This window comes from Pelobates fuscus, chromosome 3 (assembly GCF_036172605.1).
Source record: "Pelobates fuscus isolate aPelFus1 chromosome 3, aPelFus1.pri, whole genome shotgun sequence".
NCBI lineage: Eukaryota > Metazoa > Chordata > Amphibia > Anura > Pelobatidae > Pelobates > Pelobates fuscus.
In genome coordinates, this window is record NC_086319.1 from 3,415,674 (window position 1) to 3,434,028 (window position 18,355).

The window sequence follows — 18,355 nt, forward strand, 5'->3', positions numbered from 1 at the left end:
TCCGTACTATACAGCATTACTATATTAATATATTACTCTGTACTATACAGCATTACTATATTAATATGTTACTCTGTACTATACAGCATTACTATATTAATATATTACTCTGTACTATACAGCATTACTATATTAATATATTACTCTGTACTATACAGCATTACTATATTAATATGTTACTCCGTACTATACAGCATTACTATATTAATATGTTACTCCGTACTATACAGCATTACTATATTAATATATTACTCTGTACTATACAGCATTACTATATTAATATATTACTCTGTACTATACAGCATTACTATATTAATATATTACTCTGTACTATACAGCATTACTATATTAATATATTACTCTGTACTATACAGCATTACTATATTAATATATTACTCTGTACTATACAGCATTACTATATTAATATATTACTCTGTACTATACAGCATTACTATATTAATATATTACTCTGTACTATACAGCATTACTATATTAATATATTACTCTGTACTATACAGCATTACTATATTAATATATTACTCTGTACTATACAGCATTACTATATTAATATGTTACTCCGTACTATACAGCATTACTATATTAATATATTACAGTGTACTATACAGCATTACTATATTAATATATTACTCTGTACTATACAGCATTACTATATTAATATGTTACTCTGTACTATACAGCATTACTATATTAATATATTACTCTCTACTATACAGCATTACTATATTAATATGTTACTCCGTACTATACAGCATTATTATATTATGATGTTACTCTGTACTATATAGCATTATTATATTATGATGTTACTCCGTACTATATAGCATTATTATATTATGATGTTACTCTGTACTATATAGCATTATTATATTATGATGTTACTCCGTACTATATAGCATTATTATATTATGATGTTACTCCGTACTATATAGCATTATTATATTATGATGTTACTCCGTACTATATAGCATTATTATATTATGATGTTACTCCGTACTATACAGCATTACTATATTAATATATTACTCTGTACTATACAGCATTACTATATTAATATGTTACTCTGTACTATACAGCATTACTATATTAATATATTACTCTGTACTATACAGCATTACTATATTAATATATTACTCTGTACTATACAGCATTACTATATTAATATGTTACTCCGTACTATACAGCATTACTATATTAATATGTTACTCCGTACTATACAGCATTACTATATTAATATATTACTCTGTACTATACAGCATTACTATATTAATATATTACTCTGTACTATACAGCATTACTATATTAATATATTACTCTGTACTATACAGCATTACTATATTAATATATTACTCTGTACTATACAGCATTACTATATTAATATGTTACTCCGTACTATACAGCATTACTATATTAATATGTTACTCCGTACTATACAGCATTACTATATTAATATATTACTCTGTACTATACAGCATTACTATATTAATATGTTACTCCGTACTATACAGCATTACTATATTAATATATTACTCTGTACTATACAGCATTACTATATTAATATGTTACTCTGTACTATACAGCATTACTATATTAATATATTACTCTGTACTATACAGCATTACTATATTAATATATTACTCTGTACTATACAGCATTACTATATTAATATGTTACTCCGTACTATACAGCATTACTATATTAATATGTTACTCCGTACTATACAGCATTACTATATTAATATATTACTCTGTACTATACAGCATTACTATATTAATATATTACTCTGTACTATACAGCATTACTATATTAATATATTACTCTGTACTATACAGCATTACTATATTAATATATTACTCTGTACTATACAGCATTACTATATTAATATGTTACTCCGTACTATACAGCATTACTATATTAATATGTTACTCCGTACTATACAGCATTACTATATTAATATATTACTCTGTACTATACAGCATTACTATATTAATATGTTACTCCGTACTATACAGCATTACTATATTAATATATTACTCTGTACTATATAGCATTATTATATTATGATGTTACTCCGTACTATATAGCATTATTATATTATGATGTTACTCCGTACTATATAGCATTACTATATTAATAAATTACTCTGTACTATACAGCATTACTATATTATTATATTACTCCGTACTATACAGCATTACTATATTAATATGTTACTCTGTACTATACAGCATTACTATATTAATATGTTACTCCGTACTATACAGCATTACTATATTAATATATTACAGTGTACTATACAGCATTACTATATTAATATATTACTCTGTACTATACAGCATTACTATATTAATATGTTACTCTGTACTATACAGCATTACTATATTAATATATTACTCTCTACTATACAGCATTACTATATTAATATGTTACTCCGTACTATACAGCATTATTATATTATGATGTTACTCTGTACTATATAGCATTATTATATTATGATGTTACTCCGTACTATATAGCATTATTATATTATGATGTTACTCTGTACTATATAGCATTATTATATTATGATGTTACTCCGTACTATATAGCATTATTATATTATGATGTTACTCCGTACTATATAGCATTATTATATTATGATGTTACTCCGTACTATATAGCATTATTATATTATGATGTTACTCCGTACTATACAGCATTACTATATTAATATATTACTCTGTACTATACAGCATTACTATATTAATATGTTACTCTGTACTATACAGCATTACTATATTAATATATTACTCTGTACTATACAGCATTACTATATTAATATATTACTCTGTACTATACAGCATTACTATATTAATATGTTACTCCGTACTATACAGCATTACTATATTAATATGTTACTCCGTACTATACAGCATTACTATATTAATATATTACTCTGTACTATACAGCATTACTATATTAATATATTACTCTGTACTATACAGCATTACTATATTAATATATTACTCTGTACTATACAGCATTACTATATTAATATATTACTCTGTACTATACAGCATTACTATATTAATATATTACTCTGTACTATACAGCATTACTATATTAATATATTACTCTGTACTATACAGCATTACTATATTAATATATTACTCTGTACTATACAGCATTACTATATTAATATATTACTCTGTACTATACAGCATTACTATATTAATATATTACTCTGTACTATACAGCATTACTATATTAATATGTTACTCCGTACTATACAGCATTACTATATTAATATATTACAGTGTACTATACAGCATTACTATATTAATATATTACTCTGTACTATACAGCATTACTATATTAATATGTTACTCTGTACTATACAGCATTACTATATTAATATATTACTCTCTACTATACAGCATTACTATATTAATATGTTACTCCGTACTATACAGCATTATTATATTATGATGTTACTCTGTACTATATAGCATTATTATATTATGATGTTACTCCGTACTATATAGCATTATTATATTATGATGTTACTCTGTACTATATAGCATTATTATATTATGATGTTACTCCGTACTATATAGCATTATTATATTATGATGTTACTCCGTACTATATAGCATTATTATATTATGATGTTACTCCGTACTATATAGCATTATTATATTATGATGTTACTCCGTACTATACAGCATTACTATATTAATATATTACTCTGTACTATACAGCATTACTATATTAATATGTTACTCTGTACTATACAGCATTACTATATTAATATATTACTCTGTACTATACAGCATTACTATATTAATATATTACTCTGTACTATACAGCATTACTATATTAATATGTTACTCCGTACTATACAGCATTACTATATTAATATGTTACTCCGTACTATACAGCATTACTATATTAATATATTACTCTGTACTATACAGCATTACTATATTAATATATTACTCTGTACTATACAGCATTACTATATTAATATATTACTCTGTACTATACAGCATTACTATATTAATATATTACTCTGTACTATACAGCATTACTATATTAATATGTTACTCCGTACTATACAGCATTACTATATTAATATGTTACTCCGTACTATACAGCATTACTATATTAATATATTACTCTGTACTATACAGCATTACTATATTAATATGTTACTCCGTACTATACAGCATTACTATATTAATATATTACTCTGTACTATACAGCATTACTATATTAATATGTTACTCTGTACTATACAGCATTACTATATTAATATATTACTCTGTACTATACAGCATTACTATATTAATATATTACTCTGTACTATACAGCATTACTATATTAATATGTTACTCCGTACTATACAGCATTACTATATTAATATGTTACTCCGTACTATACAGCATTACTATATTAATATATTACTCTGTACTATACAGCATTACTATATTAATATATTACTCTGTACTATACAGCATTACTATATTAATATATTACTCTGTACTATACAGCATTACTATATTAATATATTACTCTGTACTATACAGCATTACTATATTAATATGTTACTCCGTACTATACAGCATTACTATATTAATATGTTACTCCGTACTATACAGCATTACTATATTAATATATTACTCTGTACTATACAGCATTACTATATTAATATGTTACTCCGTACTATACAGCATTACTATATTAATATATTACTCTGTACTATATAGCATTATTATATTATGATGTTACTCCGTACTATATAGCATTATTATATTATGATGTTACTCCGTACTATATAGCATTACTATATTAATAAATTACTCTGTACTATACAGCATTACTATATTATTATATTACTCCGTACTATACAGCATTACTATATTAATATGTTACTCTGTACTATACAGCATTACTATATTAATATGTTACTCTGTACTATACAGCATTACTATATTAATATATTACTCTGTACTATACAGCATTACTATATTAATATATTACTCCGTACTATACAGCATTACTATATTAATATATTACTCTGTACTATACAGCATTACTATATTAATATGTTACTCTGTACTATACAGCATTACTATATTAATATGTTACTCCGTACTATACAGCATTACTATATTAATATATTACAGTGTACTATACAGCATTACTATATTAATATATTACTCTGTACTATACAGCATTACTATATTAATATGTTACTCCGTACTATATAGCATTATTATATTATGATGTTACTCCGTACTATATAGCATTATTATATTATGATGTTACTCCGTACTATATAGCATTATTATATTATGATGTTACTCCGTACTATATAGCATTATTATATTATGATGTTACTCCGTACTATATAGCATTATTATATTATGATGTTACTCCGTACTATACAGCATTATTATATTATGATGTTACTCTGCTGCTGTTGTTCTGTTACTCTGCAGTTTGATTTCGGTCAGATATTCAGCTTCTCTTACTGTTTGCTTACTTTATTTGCTCAAACTGAACACCCTGTGGGCTGAGTGACATTGGTAGCTGGGTGACTCGGTGCATTAGTTATTCATCTGCTGAAGACAAGGCTTCCTGACAGCTATAGCAGAATCACCTGAACCAGCCTTTACTAGAAGGAAGGTATGTTTCCAAATCTATTCTATATGATCTATGTGTATAAAGGTTAATATGATTTTGACAGACATCCCTGTCCCTGGATTTTACATCTCTTTGTTCCCTCTCTCCTCTTTGTTCGGTGAAATACATCCACCACATATGTTAACTTTGCCCCATTTGAATGCCGAATAATCTGCAACTTGTTGACCCGATTAATGTCTGCTTACACCTCTGTAACTGCAAGCACCTCAATATTCTAAGTGGTTGGCTTGTATGTACGTAGTGGGGAATCGCGATGCAGCCTAGAACAACATCTAACCCCATTAAACCCCCCCAATAACGACAGACCACTTAGTATGGATGAAACAGGCCACAGCATTTATTATCACAACTAAATTACTGCATAACACATCCATAACTTTATTTATTAAATCTCTTCTTTTCTGTAACCAAAACATTAGACATAAATAAGCATAAATTAACATATATACATATATAACTCCACCCATAGTGTTATACAGTGACCCAACCGTCCTTGCCAATAAAACCATGGAGTGGTTCCTAATCACCACTCCCTCTCACCTCCCCCCTCGTCATAAAAATCCTTCCAATGCCTGCCATCAGCCGACCTTATCCACGCTCGATGGGCACGAGACCTCAGGCAACCTAAAGTTAAACCTTTAGAGCAGGGGAGGTTTGAGACCTTAAAAAACTTGTTCATCTCATTCCATCTACTTAAACGTAACCTCAAACTCAATTGGCAAGGACATACCCCCGGCTAGCTGCGACAAAATATAGTATAGGGCGGGCGGGAGGGAAGCTGTTTGCTGGCCCGAATCCCAAGTGGCACTGAGGTAAGACCTCCCCCACACTGTCTTACACAGAACATAATCACACCCACAGACTCTTCCCAACCAATACCATGCATCTATCCCCACACTCCTACATGTGCCCTTGTCCGCTTAGCTGCGCTATCTCCCCAGGGCCTTGTATGTACGTAGTGGGGAATCGCGATGCAGCCTAGAACAACATCTAACCCCATTAAACCCCCCCAATAACGACAGACCACTTAGTATGGATGAAACAGGCCACAGCATTTATTATCACAACTAAATTACTGCATAACACATCCATAACTTTATTTATTAAATCTCTTCTTTTCTGTAACCAAAACATTAGACATAAATAAGCATAAATTAACATATATACATATATAACTCCACCCATAGTGTTATACAGTGACCCAACCGTCCTTGCCAATAAAACCATGGAGTGGTTCCTAATCACCACTCCCTCTCACCTCCCCCCTCGTCATAAAAAATCCTTCCAATGCCTGCCATCAGCCGACCTTATCCACGCTCGATGGGCACGAGACCTCAGGCAACCTAAAGTTAAACCTTTAGAGCAGGGGAGGTTTGAGACCTTAAAAAACTTGTTCATCTCATTCCATCTACTTAAACGTAACCTCAAACTCAATTGGCAAGGACATACCCCCGCCACAACCCCGCTGTTTTACGCCTAAAATCAGCGGGGGACCCCACCACAACCAGCCATGGCCTGTTCCACCACTTCTCGCAGCGCTAGAGTAACAGAGGTCAAGTCCGACCTCCAGCAAGCGCACCCTTCCTTCGAGATAACTAGGCCACATTCGGCCAAACCCAAAAGGCTAACCGGAAATTTTAATTTGAATTATTTTTTAATTTTTTTTTTTTATATATTTATGGCCACGACAAACCTAAAAACACATCTAGTCCGATGACCGACAGCAGCGCACCAGGGCACTCACTTGCGGAGCGCACTGCCAACAGGAAAGGGCGATAGGCGCAGCCTAGTCCCTGAGAACCTTGGGGAAGAAACATAATGCGTAACATGTCCAAATTGAAGAGCACCCAAGTCCGAAACTGTTACCGACCCATGTCATGCCACCCAGGGATGACAAAACCCCTGGTACCCCATGAGGCGGGACAGCTGACCCCGTATGAGGAGGAGCCACACCCCCCTCACGTATCCGGTGCCAGACCCCGAACCTCCGCTCCTGAAGGCGGAAGATCCAACCACTCGCCCCCGCCTCCTGGCCCAAAGTACACACGAAAATCCCACCCTCCCCAGTCTGTGGTGGTGGGGGACCGTAACCGCGGAGATAAATCCAGTCAGAGACCAGCAAGGCGAACCCAAGGAACCCACCACCTTGACTCCCACCATCCGAGCCCTCTGAACCATTGGCGCAGGCACGCCCAGCCTGGCGGTGTCCTTAGCCGCCCCAACCAAAATAAATGCCCCTTGAATTCCCCACCATCCTTATCCAGGAATTTGAGCCCCCAAGAGGAACACCCCAACTAAATGGACGTGGGGGTGAAAACCCATCTCCGAGAACCAAACAGGGTGAGGAGGCCGAACAATCCAGGGGACGGAACAGCACTCCCAATGAAAACAGGCAAATGACGGAAACCGGCACTGCCCCCGATCGGAACGGTATATTGCAGACTATCCTGGAAACCCATTATAGCATGGTAGGATCCAAACCATTACCCCGTGCATTCCACCTACCACAGGAGGATGCAGAAAGTAAACCCCGCAACATCCAAGAATTGCACAGATTCTATTGACGAATCAGCAAACCGCAACCGACTTACCCTTCCCAACGACAACAGCCGTTGAGCGTCGAAACCTGAAGGAAGTCCGACCCTACGCTTACCCAACTCCACCAAAAACACCCACCCACGTGCCGACGATCGTAACATGAACAGGAAGCCGAGCCCTGCTAGTCGCAGAAATCGCCCCCAATGCCCATAATAGACGGGACCAAACATGTAGATGAGCAGTCCACTCCCGGAAACCCCCAGGAAACGTTCCCATCCGTCCCGATCACTCCCACCTTATTAGAGAGGGCCCCACTCCGCCTCAGAGATCAACCCAGAGACCAGCTTCATCCGACCGTTAGACCAAGCGACCACACCTCCACTGCCCTATAAAATCGACCCCGCGACACCTCCGCCTGAAGTACGCCCTATAGTGAACAAGACAGAGCATCGGCCATCCCATTGGGAATACCCGGACGAAAGAAAAATAAATAAATAAATAAAATAAACCTTTGCCCAGCCGCCCCTAGCCTCAAACAGCGCCGAGCCAGGCACCGCAACCAGAGCACAACTGGGGTAGAGGGTACTGTCACATGATAAAGACAGCCAGCACCACCCCACGATGGTCCCGAAGGAGAACCACCCCACCTGTTCGCGAGCTGGGAACCCGATGCCTACCATGCCCCTAGAAAGGGGAAGCTCCAAGAACACCAGAGTCCGCCAGAGCCCCAATGCTAGCCACCGTAACGGGCAGGAGTCAGCACACCATTGAGAGCCCAACATGGCCCAAAACCCCAAACCCGTTGCACGGCAAACAGTCGGAAGTCATCGGAAAGAAGTTAGGGGGCCAGATTGCACAAGCCACTGTCAAGGCCCAGAAGGAACCCCATACAGTCCCAAGGGCAACCACAACAGGCAAAGTCCAGCGCCCCCCAGAGAGCCCATGGGTAGCGCAGCCGAAAACCACACCTCCCCGCAAAACCCCGACGCCTCCTGCCCGATGACCCAAACCGCAGCCAGTGGTAACCAATGTTCCCCCTGCAGAAATTGACCCCTCTAACCATGAGACTACAGCACGTATCCCGACCCACGGACATGGCCTGGGCCACGGAACCCGGAATCTCTGAAACACTACCCCAAGAAAAACCCCGCAGCAGCAGAGTGCGTACGTCCGACACTGATGGCCCCACACATAAGCGACATCGGGAGCAACTCCCCTGGAGGCACATAGCCACCCAAACCCAACCGTCAGAAAAACAGCCCGGAAGCAATAACCCGACCGATGTACCGGCAGCAGCCGGAAAACAAATTCCACAGCCGCCTCCGACAGCAAAGTCCCAGTGCCCCACCCACTCAGACCGTTGCGCCGAGCTACCATCCCAAACCTAGCCCCTGGAATGAAACGACAACTGAGCAGATAAGGAATCTGGCGATATCGACCTCGCCCCTCCATGGACACCGCAACCCAAAGGGGGGACCCGCAGAGTGGACTTCAGGGGCACACCAAACGATTGAGGAAGTAAGCTCCTCGAGCGTCCTTGGTAAACTGGACCCACCCGCCCGATGGAGCTCTCTCATGGACTGAGGGTCCTGTACCGAGAGCACCCACGTCCCCCATCCTGACAGATTGCAGAGAGGACGAAAACGCATCATGGTGAAGCGCCAGACGAGCCCCAAGTAAAACCAGAGGCCGAAGCCCATCTGGTCCCGGGACAAGAAGGGCCGCACCGCAAAACGTACCTCCACCAACCCAGCTCATCCCAGGGACGACATGCGCCCCGAGAGCGTCCTGACCGCAGAACCACGCAGCGCATTCTCGGGGAGCCCTCTCCCTGACCATGCTATCCAGAAAACAGGGCGCATCTGAATATGCGCCATGGGGTTTAACTGACCACAGCATGCTCCCCACGACCCTCTGGAGCCCCCCAATGTCCATCTTAGGCAATGGACCCCCCGTGGCAGGAGGGAACATACCTGCAATAAAAGCCCCCCGCCCCATCTGCTCCCTGGCATCGCGCGCAAGCCAAGCGGGCCATGAAAGCTCAGCAACACCCAGGGTCACGTAAACCTGGGAGGCATCGCCGGCGCTATCAGCTGCGCCGGACACTGCAAGAAAGCATACCGAAACACATGACACATACTGAAATGAAAAAGGGGGGGGGGGTGGGGTGGAGGGCGGGAAGCTGCGTCCATGTACCCAATTGTTTGGAGACTAGTACCGCCTCTCTTTTGTTTTATTTTTTTTTGTTAAGCCATTCGGGAATGTACAGTTAATTTCTGTCTTATAAATATTTTTTTTTTTTTTTTTGGTATTGAAATCTATGTATTGATGTATGTAGTAATTTTTTTATTTAGTAATTTTTAATTTTTTTTTTTAAAAAGGACCAAACTGAAGAAAAGAAGGAACCACGGAGGCATGTGAAGCGCCAAAAGAGGGGGAAGGGAAATGTACATACCGGTCGCAGCCTGGCGATCCAAACCCGGCACTGCGCTCACAGAAGGCTGAGGCAAAGAAACAGCAGTTCCAGCATCCAGAAAAGCCATCAGCTGTGATCCAGGCGCCACCTGCTGGACGTGTCCTGAAACAGCAGCAGTCCTGAGAAGAGAGCAGTGGAGAAGACGCGATCCCCTGCCCCAGAGGAGATGGCCGAGGTAAGTGACCTGCAGGGGGGGGGAGGGGGTCCAGGCAAGGTAGGAGGGGGGGGTGGAGAACAGAGGGGACCCAGATAGAGCAGAATAGGAACATGGAGAGGGGAAAAGAGGGGAGGGACAGGGAGGAGATGGGGGGGCAGGATAGGAACCAGGAGAGGGGAAGGGAGGGAGCAGAAAGAAAGGAAAAGGACCCACAGGGCTGAAAGGGGGGGGGGTGTGGAGGACAGAAAAGGATGAGAGGGTCCCGGGGGCCCTGACAGTGGGAAGATGGGCCCCCCAGGGGACCCACTGACAGCAGCCACATGGGAGGGGGAGGGAACAGAAAAGAGAGTACCGGGAGCCTTCCTCACCGGCAGAGGAGGCTCCCGACCGACAAGGGGACCACCCACGCACCCCCAACAGCGGTACCACTTACCACAGGGGCCCCAGCGGCAGCCCCACCCCCCTGCCGGCCGCAGGGGGACCTGGAATGGTGCCGGGCGGCCACTCGCCGCCTGGATGTACTCACGGGCGGTAGATGAAGGCCTGACCTCAGACCTTGAGGGAGCAGGCTGCGCCACGTGCGCAGCCTTGGAAGGCCGCAAATCTCGGTCTCTGGATGCAGGCCGCGTGCCTGGAGCCCCCAGACACGCGGTCCTGGTGGTGCCTCAGGCCCGGGCTCCACACCCTCAACCGGGCCTGAGGAGTAGGAGCTGGGAAGAGGCTGGCAGGCGGTGGGAACGCCTGCCAGTGCTGGAGCGGCCCCCAGGGGTAGGGGCCGCAGGGGAGGCAGCAGGGGAGACCGCAGGGGGTGCTCCAGGGGGAGGTAGGCCGCGGGGGGGGCCCACACCGGTAGCCATACCTCATTAATGCTTGCCCATTGTCCCCACAGGAGCCGGCCACCATCCACGCTGCAGCAGCCCTGAGGGAAGCCAGAAGCCTCAACCATCAAGCTGTGTAACCTGCAGGCCCAGGCAAACAGGAGCAGGAGGACAGGAAGCTGTTTGCTGGCCCGAATCCCAAGTGGCACTGAGGTAAGACCTCCCCCACACTGTCTTACACAGAACATAATCCCACCCACAGACTCTTCCCAACCAATCCCATGCATCTATCCCCACACTCCTACATGTGCCCTTGTCCGCTTAGCTGCGCTATCTCCCCAGGGCCTGAGTGGTCGTCATTCGGTGGCCATCTTGAAACACGAACACAGACAGCGGTGTTTGGTCGGCGAGTTTATGGAACTAAAATCGGACACTCGACGATGCGAACAATGCTAAGACTTCCATACCCAAATATGTTCGGCACTATTTACACGAACAAAGTGCCATTCGGTAAAATCATTCTTCGAACCACAGATACTCTGTAAACATATTCACAAACTGTTATTTGTATATAAAACTGTGTATTTAATATTCTCGACAGAAACCTGTGGCAAACCTAGCCACTTTATCATCCAAAAGACTGGGGTCATTCGCCTAACTTTTCCTGCAAAGACCAAAGACATTTGTATGTCAGTTTCACGTACAAGATTGGGATACATTGTTCATAAAACGAATAAACTGTTGAATGGGAGACCACACAAGGGAGTTGTGTGTGTCCAATTAACAACTGGCAACATTGGGCAAGCCACAAAACCCTAATGATTTAATGGGTGGCCGCCATTCGTATAACTGAACATGTGGCGGCAGCCATATTTGCCCAGCAGTGTTTGGTCATCGAGTGCATGAAACCAAAATCGGCTACTCGACCTCGCAAACACCGCTGGACTTCCATGCAGTTCGTATGGACAGATCCATTTGTCAAAAGAGAGCGGCATTCGGTGAAATCAGCCCCACAAACATCTTATACCACACTAGCCAGTAAATGTGTGTATTTGTTCATTTGTTTGTTCACAGGAACTCCCGAAAGGAGACCGGTAAAAGCAGCCAACTACCAGGAACTATTTTGGGGCTTGCGCCTCGTGGCTCTCCGGTCCATAACTTAATTTGAATGGCTTTTCTATTCTAATGAATGGATCTGAGCGGTCTTTCACCAGATTGTGCGCTCAGATCCCAACCATTCAATGAAGGGAAGTTCAGAGGTATATTTCATGAATTATGTATTTTTATGTTATATTGTATACTTTTCTGTTTGGAGAGATAATGTAATTAAAGGAGTACTCTTACGCAATTATCTATCCGGTACAGAAGAGCATGATGGGAGATATTATTGCATGTTAAGTTTTCCACAGAGTCCACCAGTGAAAAGCCCCTGGAATGTCAGTAGTGATGTACCGAACTGTTCGCTGGCGAATAGTTCCCGGCGAACATAGCGTGTTCGTTTTCGTCGCGGCGGGCGAACACATGCGCGGTTCGATCCGCCCCCTATTTGTCATCATTGAGCAAACTTTGACCCTGTACCTCACGGTCAGCAGACACATTCCAGCAAATTAGCAGCAGACCCTCCCTTCCAGACCCTCCCACCTCCTGTACAGCATCCATTTTAGATTCATTCTGAAGCTGCATTCTTAGATAGAGGAGGGAAAGTGTAGCTGCTGCACATTAGATAGGGAAATTGATAGCTAGGCTAGGGTATTCAGTGTCCACTACAGTCCTGAAGGACTCATCTGATCTCTGCTGTAAGGACAGCACCCCAAAAAGCCCTTTTTAGGGCTAGAACATCAGTCTGCTTTTTTCCCTGTGTAATCTAATAGCAGTTAGTTGTCTGCCAGCTTCTGTGTCAGGCTCACAGTGGAGACTGTGCCCACTTGCCCAGTGCCACCACTCATATCTGGTGTAACAATAGCTTAAGCTTGACATTTAAAAAGAACACATTTTTTTTTACTGTAATAGATTGAATAGCAGTTAGTTGTCTGCAAGCGTCTGGGTGTCAGGCCTTCAGGGTGTACTCTGCCAACCTCTGCCAGCGTACTTTGCCACTCATATCTGGTGTCTCTATAGCGTGCCTTTACAAAGAAAAAAAGTTTTTCAGTGTAAGCAAATAGCAGTCAGTGCCCTTAAAGCGGGTGTCAGGCCTTCAGCGTGTGCTCTGCCAACCTCTGCAAGTGTACTTTGCCACTCATATCTTTTGTCTCTATAGTGTGCCTTTACAAATAAAAAAAGTTTTTCAATGTAAGCTAATAGCAGTTAGTTGTCTGCAAGAGTCTGGGTGTCAGGCCTTCAGCGTGTGCTCTGCCAACCTCTGCAAGTGTACTTTTCCACTAATATCTGGTGTCTCTATACCGTGCCTTTACAAAGAAAAGAAGTTTTTCACTGTAAGCTAATAGCAGTTAGTTGTCTGCAAGCGTCTGGGTGTCAGGCCTTCAGCGTGTGCTCTGCCAACCTCTGCAAGTGTACTTTGCCACTCATATCTGGTGTCTCTATAGCGTGCCTTTACAAAGAAAAAACTTTTTTTCACTGTTATAGATTGAATAGCAGTTAGTTGTCTTCAAGCGGGTGTGTCAGGCCTACAGCGTGTACTCTTCCAACCTCTGCCACTGCACAGTGCCTCTCATATTTGGTCTCACAGTAGCTTGCATGCTTAGTATCACTAATCCCAAAAAAAATGACAGGCAGAGGCAGGCCACCCCGCAGGGGCCATCGTGGTCATGGTGCTGTAATTCCCTTTGGCCCTAGAATAATGCCCACTTTTCAGAGGTCACGTACCCTGAACTTGAAAAGTTCTGAGGACATAGTTGACTGGCTAACACAGGACACCCAATCTTCTACAGCTTCCGCTCGGAACCTTGACGCACCATCCTCCTCCAGCTTAGCTTCGGGCACCTCTCAAGATACCACTCACCCGCCTGCCGCCACCACTAACACTAGCACCACAGCCGCTTCACTTGGTATGTCAGAGGAGTTATTTACACATCCGTTTGAAGAAATGAGTGATGCGCAACCATTATTGCCAGAGGATGTAGATAACAGGGATATGTGTCAGGCAGGCAGCATTACACACATGGACGTACGGTGTTATGTTAATTATGTTTATCTGAGGGGAGGAGACGTGGGGGTGGTACCATGTATGTGATTGGTTACTTTCATCCTCCCCCTGGGAGTGTCCTGTATGTACCTTTTTGTAATAAAAAGCAGGCTGGGTGTCCCAGTCCTCAGTTCTTCTTGACCCTTCAAAACGTAGCCTCGTCTCGTTATTGGAGGGAATTGCTGTATCACACTGGGGATTGCTATGCTCTGCATATTCCCCTGAGCTTAATCACTTAGCTCTTTTAAGAGCTTGTTCCTGTTACGCTCTCCCGGAGGAGAGGTCTTCCCCACACGGTCCTGGAGGACAGAAGCCGATCCAGGGTGGAAGGAAGACGGCGCGGCTCCAGTTAAGCTACGGCGGTTGTGGATCCTTCGGTGGTTGTGGTGTCGTCTGCAGTGCTTGGAGTCCTCTGAGAGCGCTAGGAGCATCCATCAACGGAGGGTACTCGGTCGGAGTACACGGAGCTCCGTTACAGCATGCTGTGTCCACCACCAGAATGCCGTCATTGCAGAGCTCAGCAGTGTGGCATTTTTTTGTGTGTCTGCCTCTGACAACAGCGATGTCATTTGCAACCTGTGCCAAAAGAAACTGAGTCGTGGGAAGTCCAACACCCACCTAGGTACAACTGCTTTGCGAAGGCACATGATCGCACATCACAAACGCCTATGGGATCAACACATGAGTACAAGCAGCACACAAGCACAAAGCCGCCATCCTCCTCCTGGTCCAGCATCTTCAGCCACGTTAACCACTGCTGTCCTCCTTGCCCCCTCTCAACCATCCGCCCCTCCGTCTCTCGCCTTGAGCAGTTCCTGCTCATCTGCCCACAGTCTGTTGTCTGTCAAGGACATGTTTGAGCGTAAGAAGCCAATGTCACAAAGTCACCCCCTTGCCCGGTATCTGACAGCTGGCTTGACTGAACTCTTAGCCCGCCAGCTTTTACCATACAAGCTGGTGGAGTCTGAGGCATTAAAAAAAATTGTAGCTATTGGGACACCGCAGTGGAAGGTACCCGGCCGAAATTTCTTTGCACAAAAGGCAATCCCCAACCTGTACTCGATTGTGCAAAAGGAAGTAATGGCATGTCTGGCACACAGTGTTGGGGCAAGGGTCCATCTGACCACTGATACCTGGTCTGCAAAGTATGGTCAGGGCAGGTATATCACCTACACTGCGCATTGGGTAAACCTGCTGACGGCTGCCAAGCATGGAATGCGTGGCTCTGCAGAGGAGTTGGTGACACCGCCACGACTTGCAGGCAGGCCTGCTGCCACCTCCTTTACTCCTCCTACTCCATCCTCTTCCATAACCTCCTCGGCTGAGTCCTCTTCTGCTGCTGCGTCTTGCTCCACATCAACGGCACCCCCCCAGCTCCCCAGGTACTATTCCACATCCCGGATATGGCAGTGTCACGCCGTCTTGGGTTTGACTTGATTGAAAGCAGAGAGTCACACCGGACAAGCACTCCTGTCTGCCCTGAACGCACAGGTGGAAAAGTGGCTAACTCCGCAGCAACTGGATATTGGCAAAATGGTTTGTGACAATGGAAAAAAAATTGTTGGCGGCATTGAAGTTGGGCAAGTTGACACATGTGCCGTGCATGGCACATGTGTGTAATCTGATGGTACAACGCTTTGTGCTTAAGTACCCAGGCTTACAGGACGTCCTGAAGCAGGCCAGGAAGGTGTGTGGCCATTTCAGGCGATCCTACACGGCCATGGCGCACTTTGCCGATATCCAGCGGCGAAACAACATGCCAGTGAGGCGCTTGATTTGCGACAGCCCGACACGTTGGAATTCAAGCCTTCCCCCGCCCTGCAGAGCTCAGTCTGCGCGGAGCCCTCCATGGGTGAAGATTTTTTTGCGCTCGTTTTATTTTTTTATAATTGCGTCGGACATGGTTTTTTATTTGCCCTTTTTTGGGGCTGAAAAAGGAAGATTTTAGAAGAAAGAAACATCGAATGGTAAGTTTTATTTATTTTTTTACAGGTACTTAGTTAAAGGTCCCCCCTCATTAGTTTTTAGGGTGAGGGGGGTAGGTAAGGGGATACATTTTATTGGGGGGGGGAGGGGGTGACTAGGGGTTTGGGGACCATGTTTCGCCCGGTTCGTGAACATTTTCGGAAATTCGCGTTCGCCGTTCGCGAACCGAAAATGTTATGTTCGCGACATCACTATTAACTATATATTTTGATGTATTTTTTGTGGCAGACACCCCGATGGGAAGAGGGGTTTAACCTCCATAGATATTATTTTCCCCCAGTGTGAGTAGAGATGCAATAATCCTGGAAGCAAGAATCCTAAAACGTAGTGATATGGCTGTTATCACTGTTCCCTACAGACACGAGACGAGGCTCTGTGTTGAGGGTAAAACTGGAACTGCTTTAATGGGAGCCACAGCTGGCCTTTTATGCAAGCCCCATGCAAGGGGATTCTGGTGACACATTCCAGGGGCATTCCCCACTGGACCTGAGAGGGGACAGCAACATAAGCACACACATAATTACATTACCTATCAGGCCAAGGACAAGCATAATAAAAATACATCAAAATATATATTTAACAATGAGATATCCCTTCAAGTCCTATATCCACAGATAGCCTGGATCTGAGTGCCCAACATATTCCGAAAGCACTCAAATGCCACAACCGCAGCCGAAACACCACTGTGGTATAATTTAGACCGACCGCACACGCCTGCCCAAAATAATTCCAGGAAATCAGGTTGTGCGGTCTATTTTGGGAATATCAAATACACCGTTTTAAATACAAATAACAGTTTGTGAATGTTTCCAGAGTCTCCTTGGTTCAAAGAATGTTTTTACCGAATGCCACTTTATTCGTATAAATAGTGGCAAACATATTTGGTATGGAAGTCTTAGCGGTGTTCATGCCATCGGGTGTCCGATTTTAGTTCCATACACTCGATGACCAAACACCACTGTCTGTGTTCGTGTCCCAAGATGGCCGCCGCCACTGCAAAATAAACAACTCTATAGTCATAAGATCCCACATCCCCATGTCAGTTCACCCTCTCTTTCCCCAAGATCGACTGGTAAATTCCCTGACAATTAGCCCTTTCCCTGCCCAAATTAGGGTATGCCATATTGCCTGCCTATGAACCCTCCCTGTTTCCAAATTAGACTTGCACATTTGCCTTGCCAACTAACCATCAGACTGCCACATTCCTCTGCCAATTAACCCCTCCCTCTCTCAATAGATCGTCACATTCTTCTTCTATTTGATCCCTTAAATCCCCTCAAACATATCTTCTCAATCTCCTTGCTATCCACACACTGTAGAGGGGTCCTATCCCAGCTCCTAAAGTGCCAGGACCTGTGATATTTCTGCTCACACAGGCCTGGCATATCTATCTTGTTCCTCACTTAAGAGGTCCAACTGTTTGCTAAGAAGGAAAATTGTCAGGCTACTCACTGCTCTACCTTTCCTGATGGGTGTCCATAAGTGGACCCCAGTGCCATTGCACCTGTTGCACTTTCTGTTGTTCCACTCAG

The 18,355-nt window shown here is 42.7% G+C and overlaps 1 protein-coding gene across 1 annotated transcript in view; it reads left to right on the forward strand.

Moving 5' to 3' along the window:
• Positions 1–5,601: 5,601 nt before the first annotated feature.
• PIK3C2G (phosphatidylinositol-4-phosphate 3-kinase catalytic subunit type 2 gamma) overlaps positions 5,602–18,355 on the forward strand; it is a 367,222-nt gene continuing 354,468 nt past the window's right edge. The window contains exon 1 of the mRNA XM_063446623.1: positions 5,602–5,688. The gene's annotated coding sequence lies outside the window, so the exon portion shown is untranslated. The remainder of the gene's footprint in view (positions 5,689–18,355) is intronic.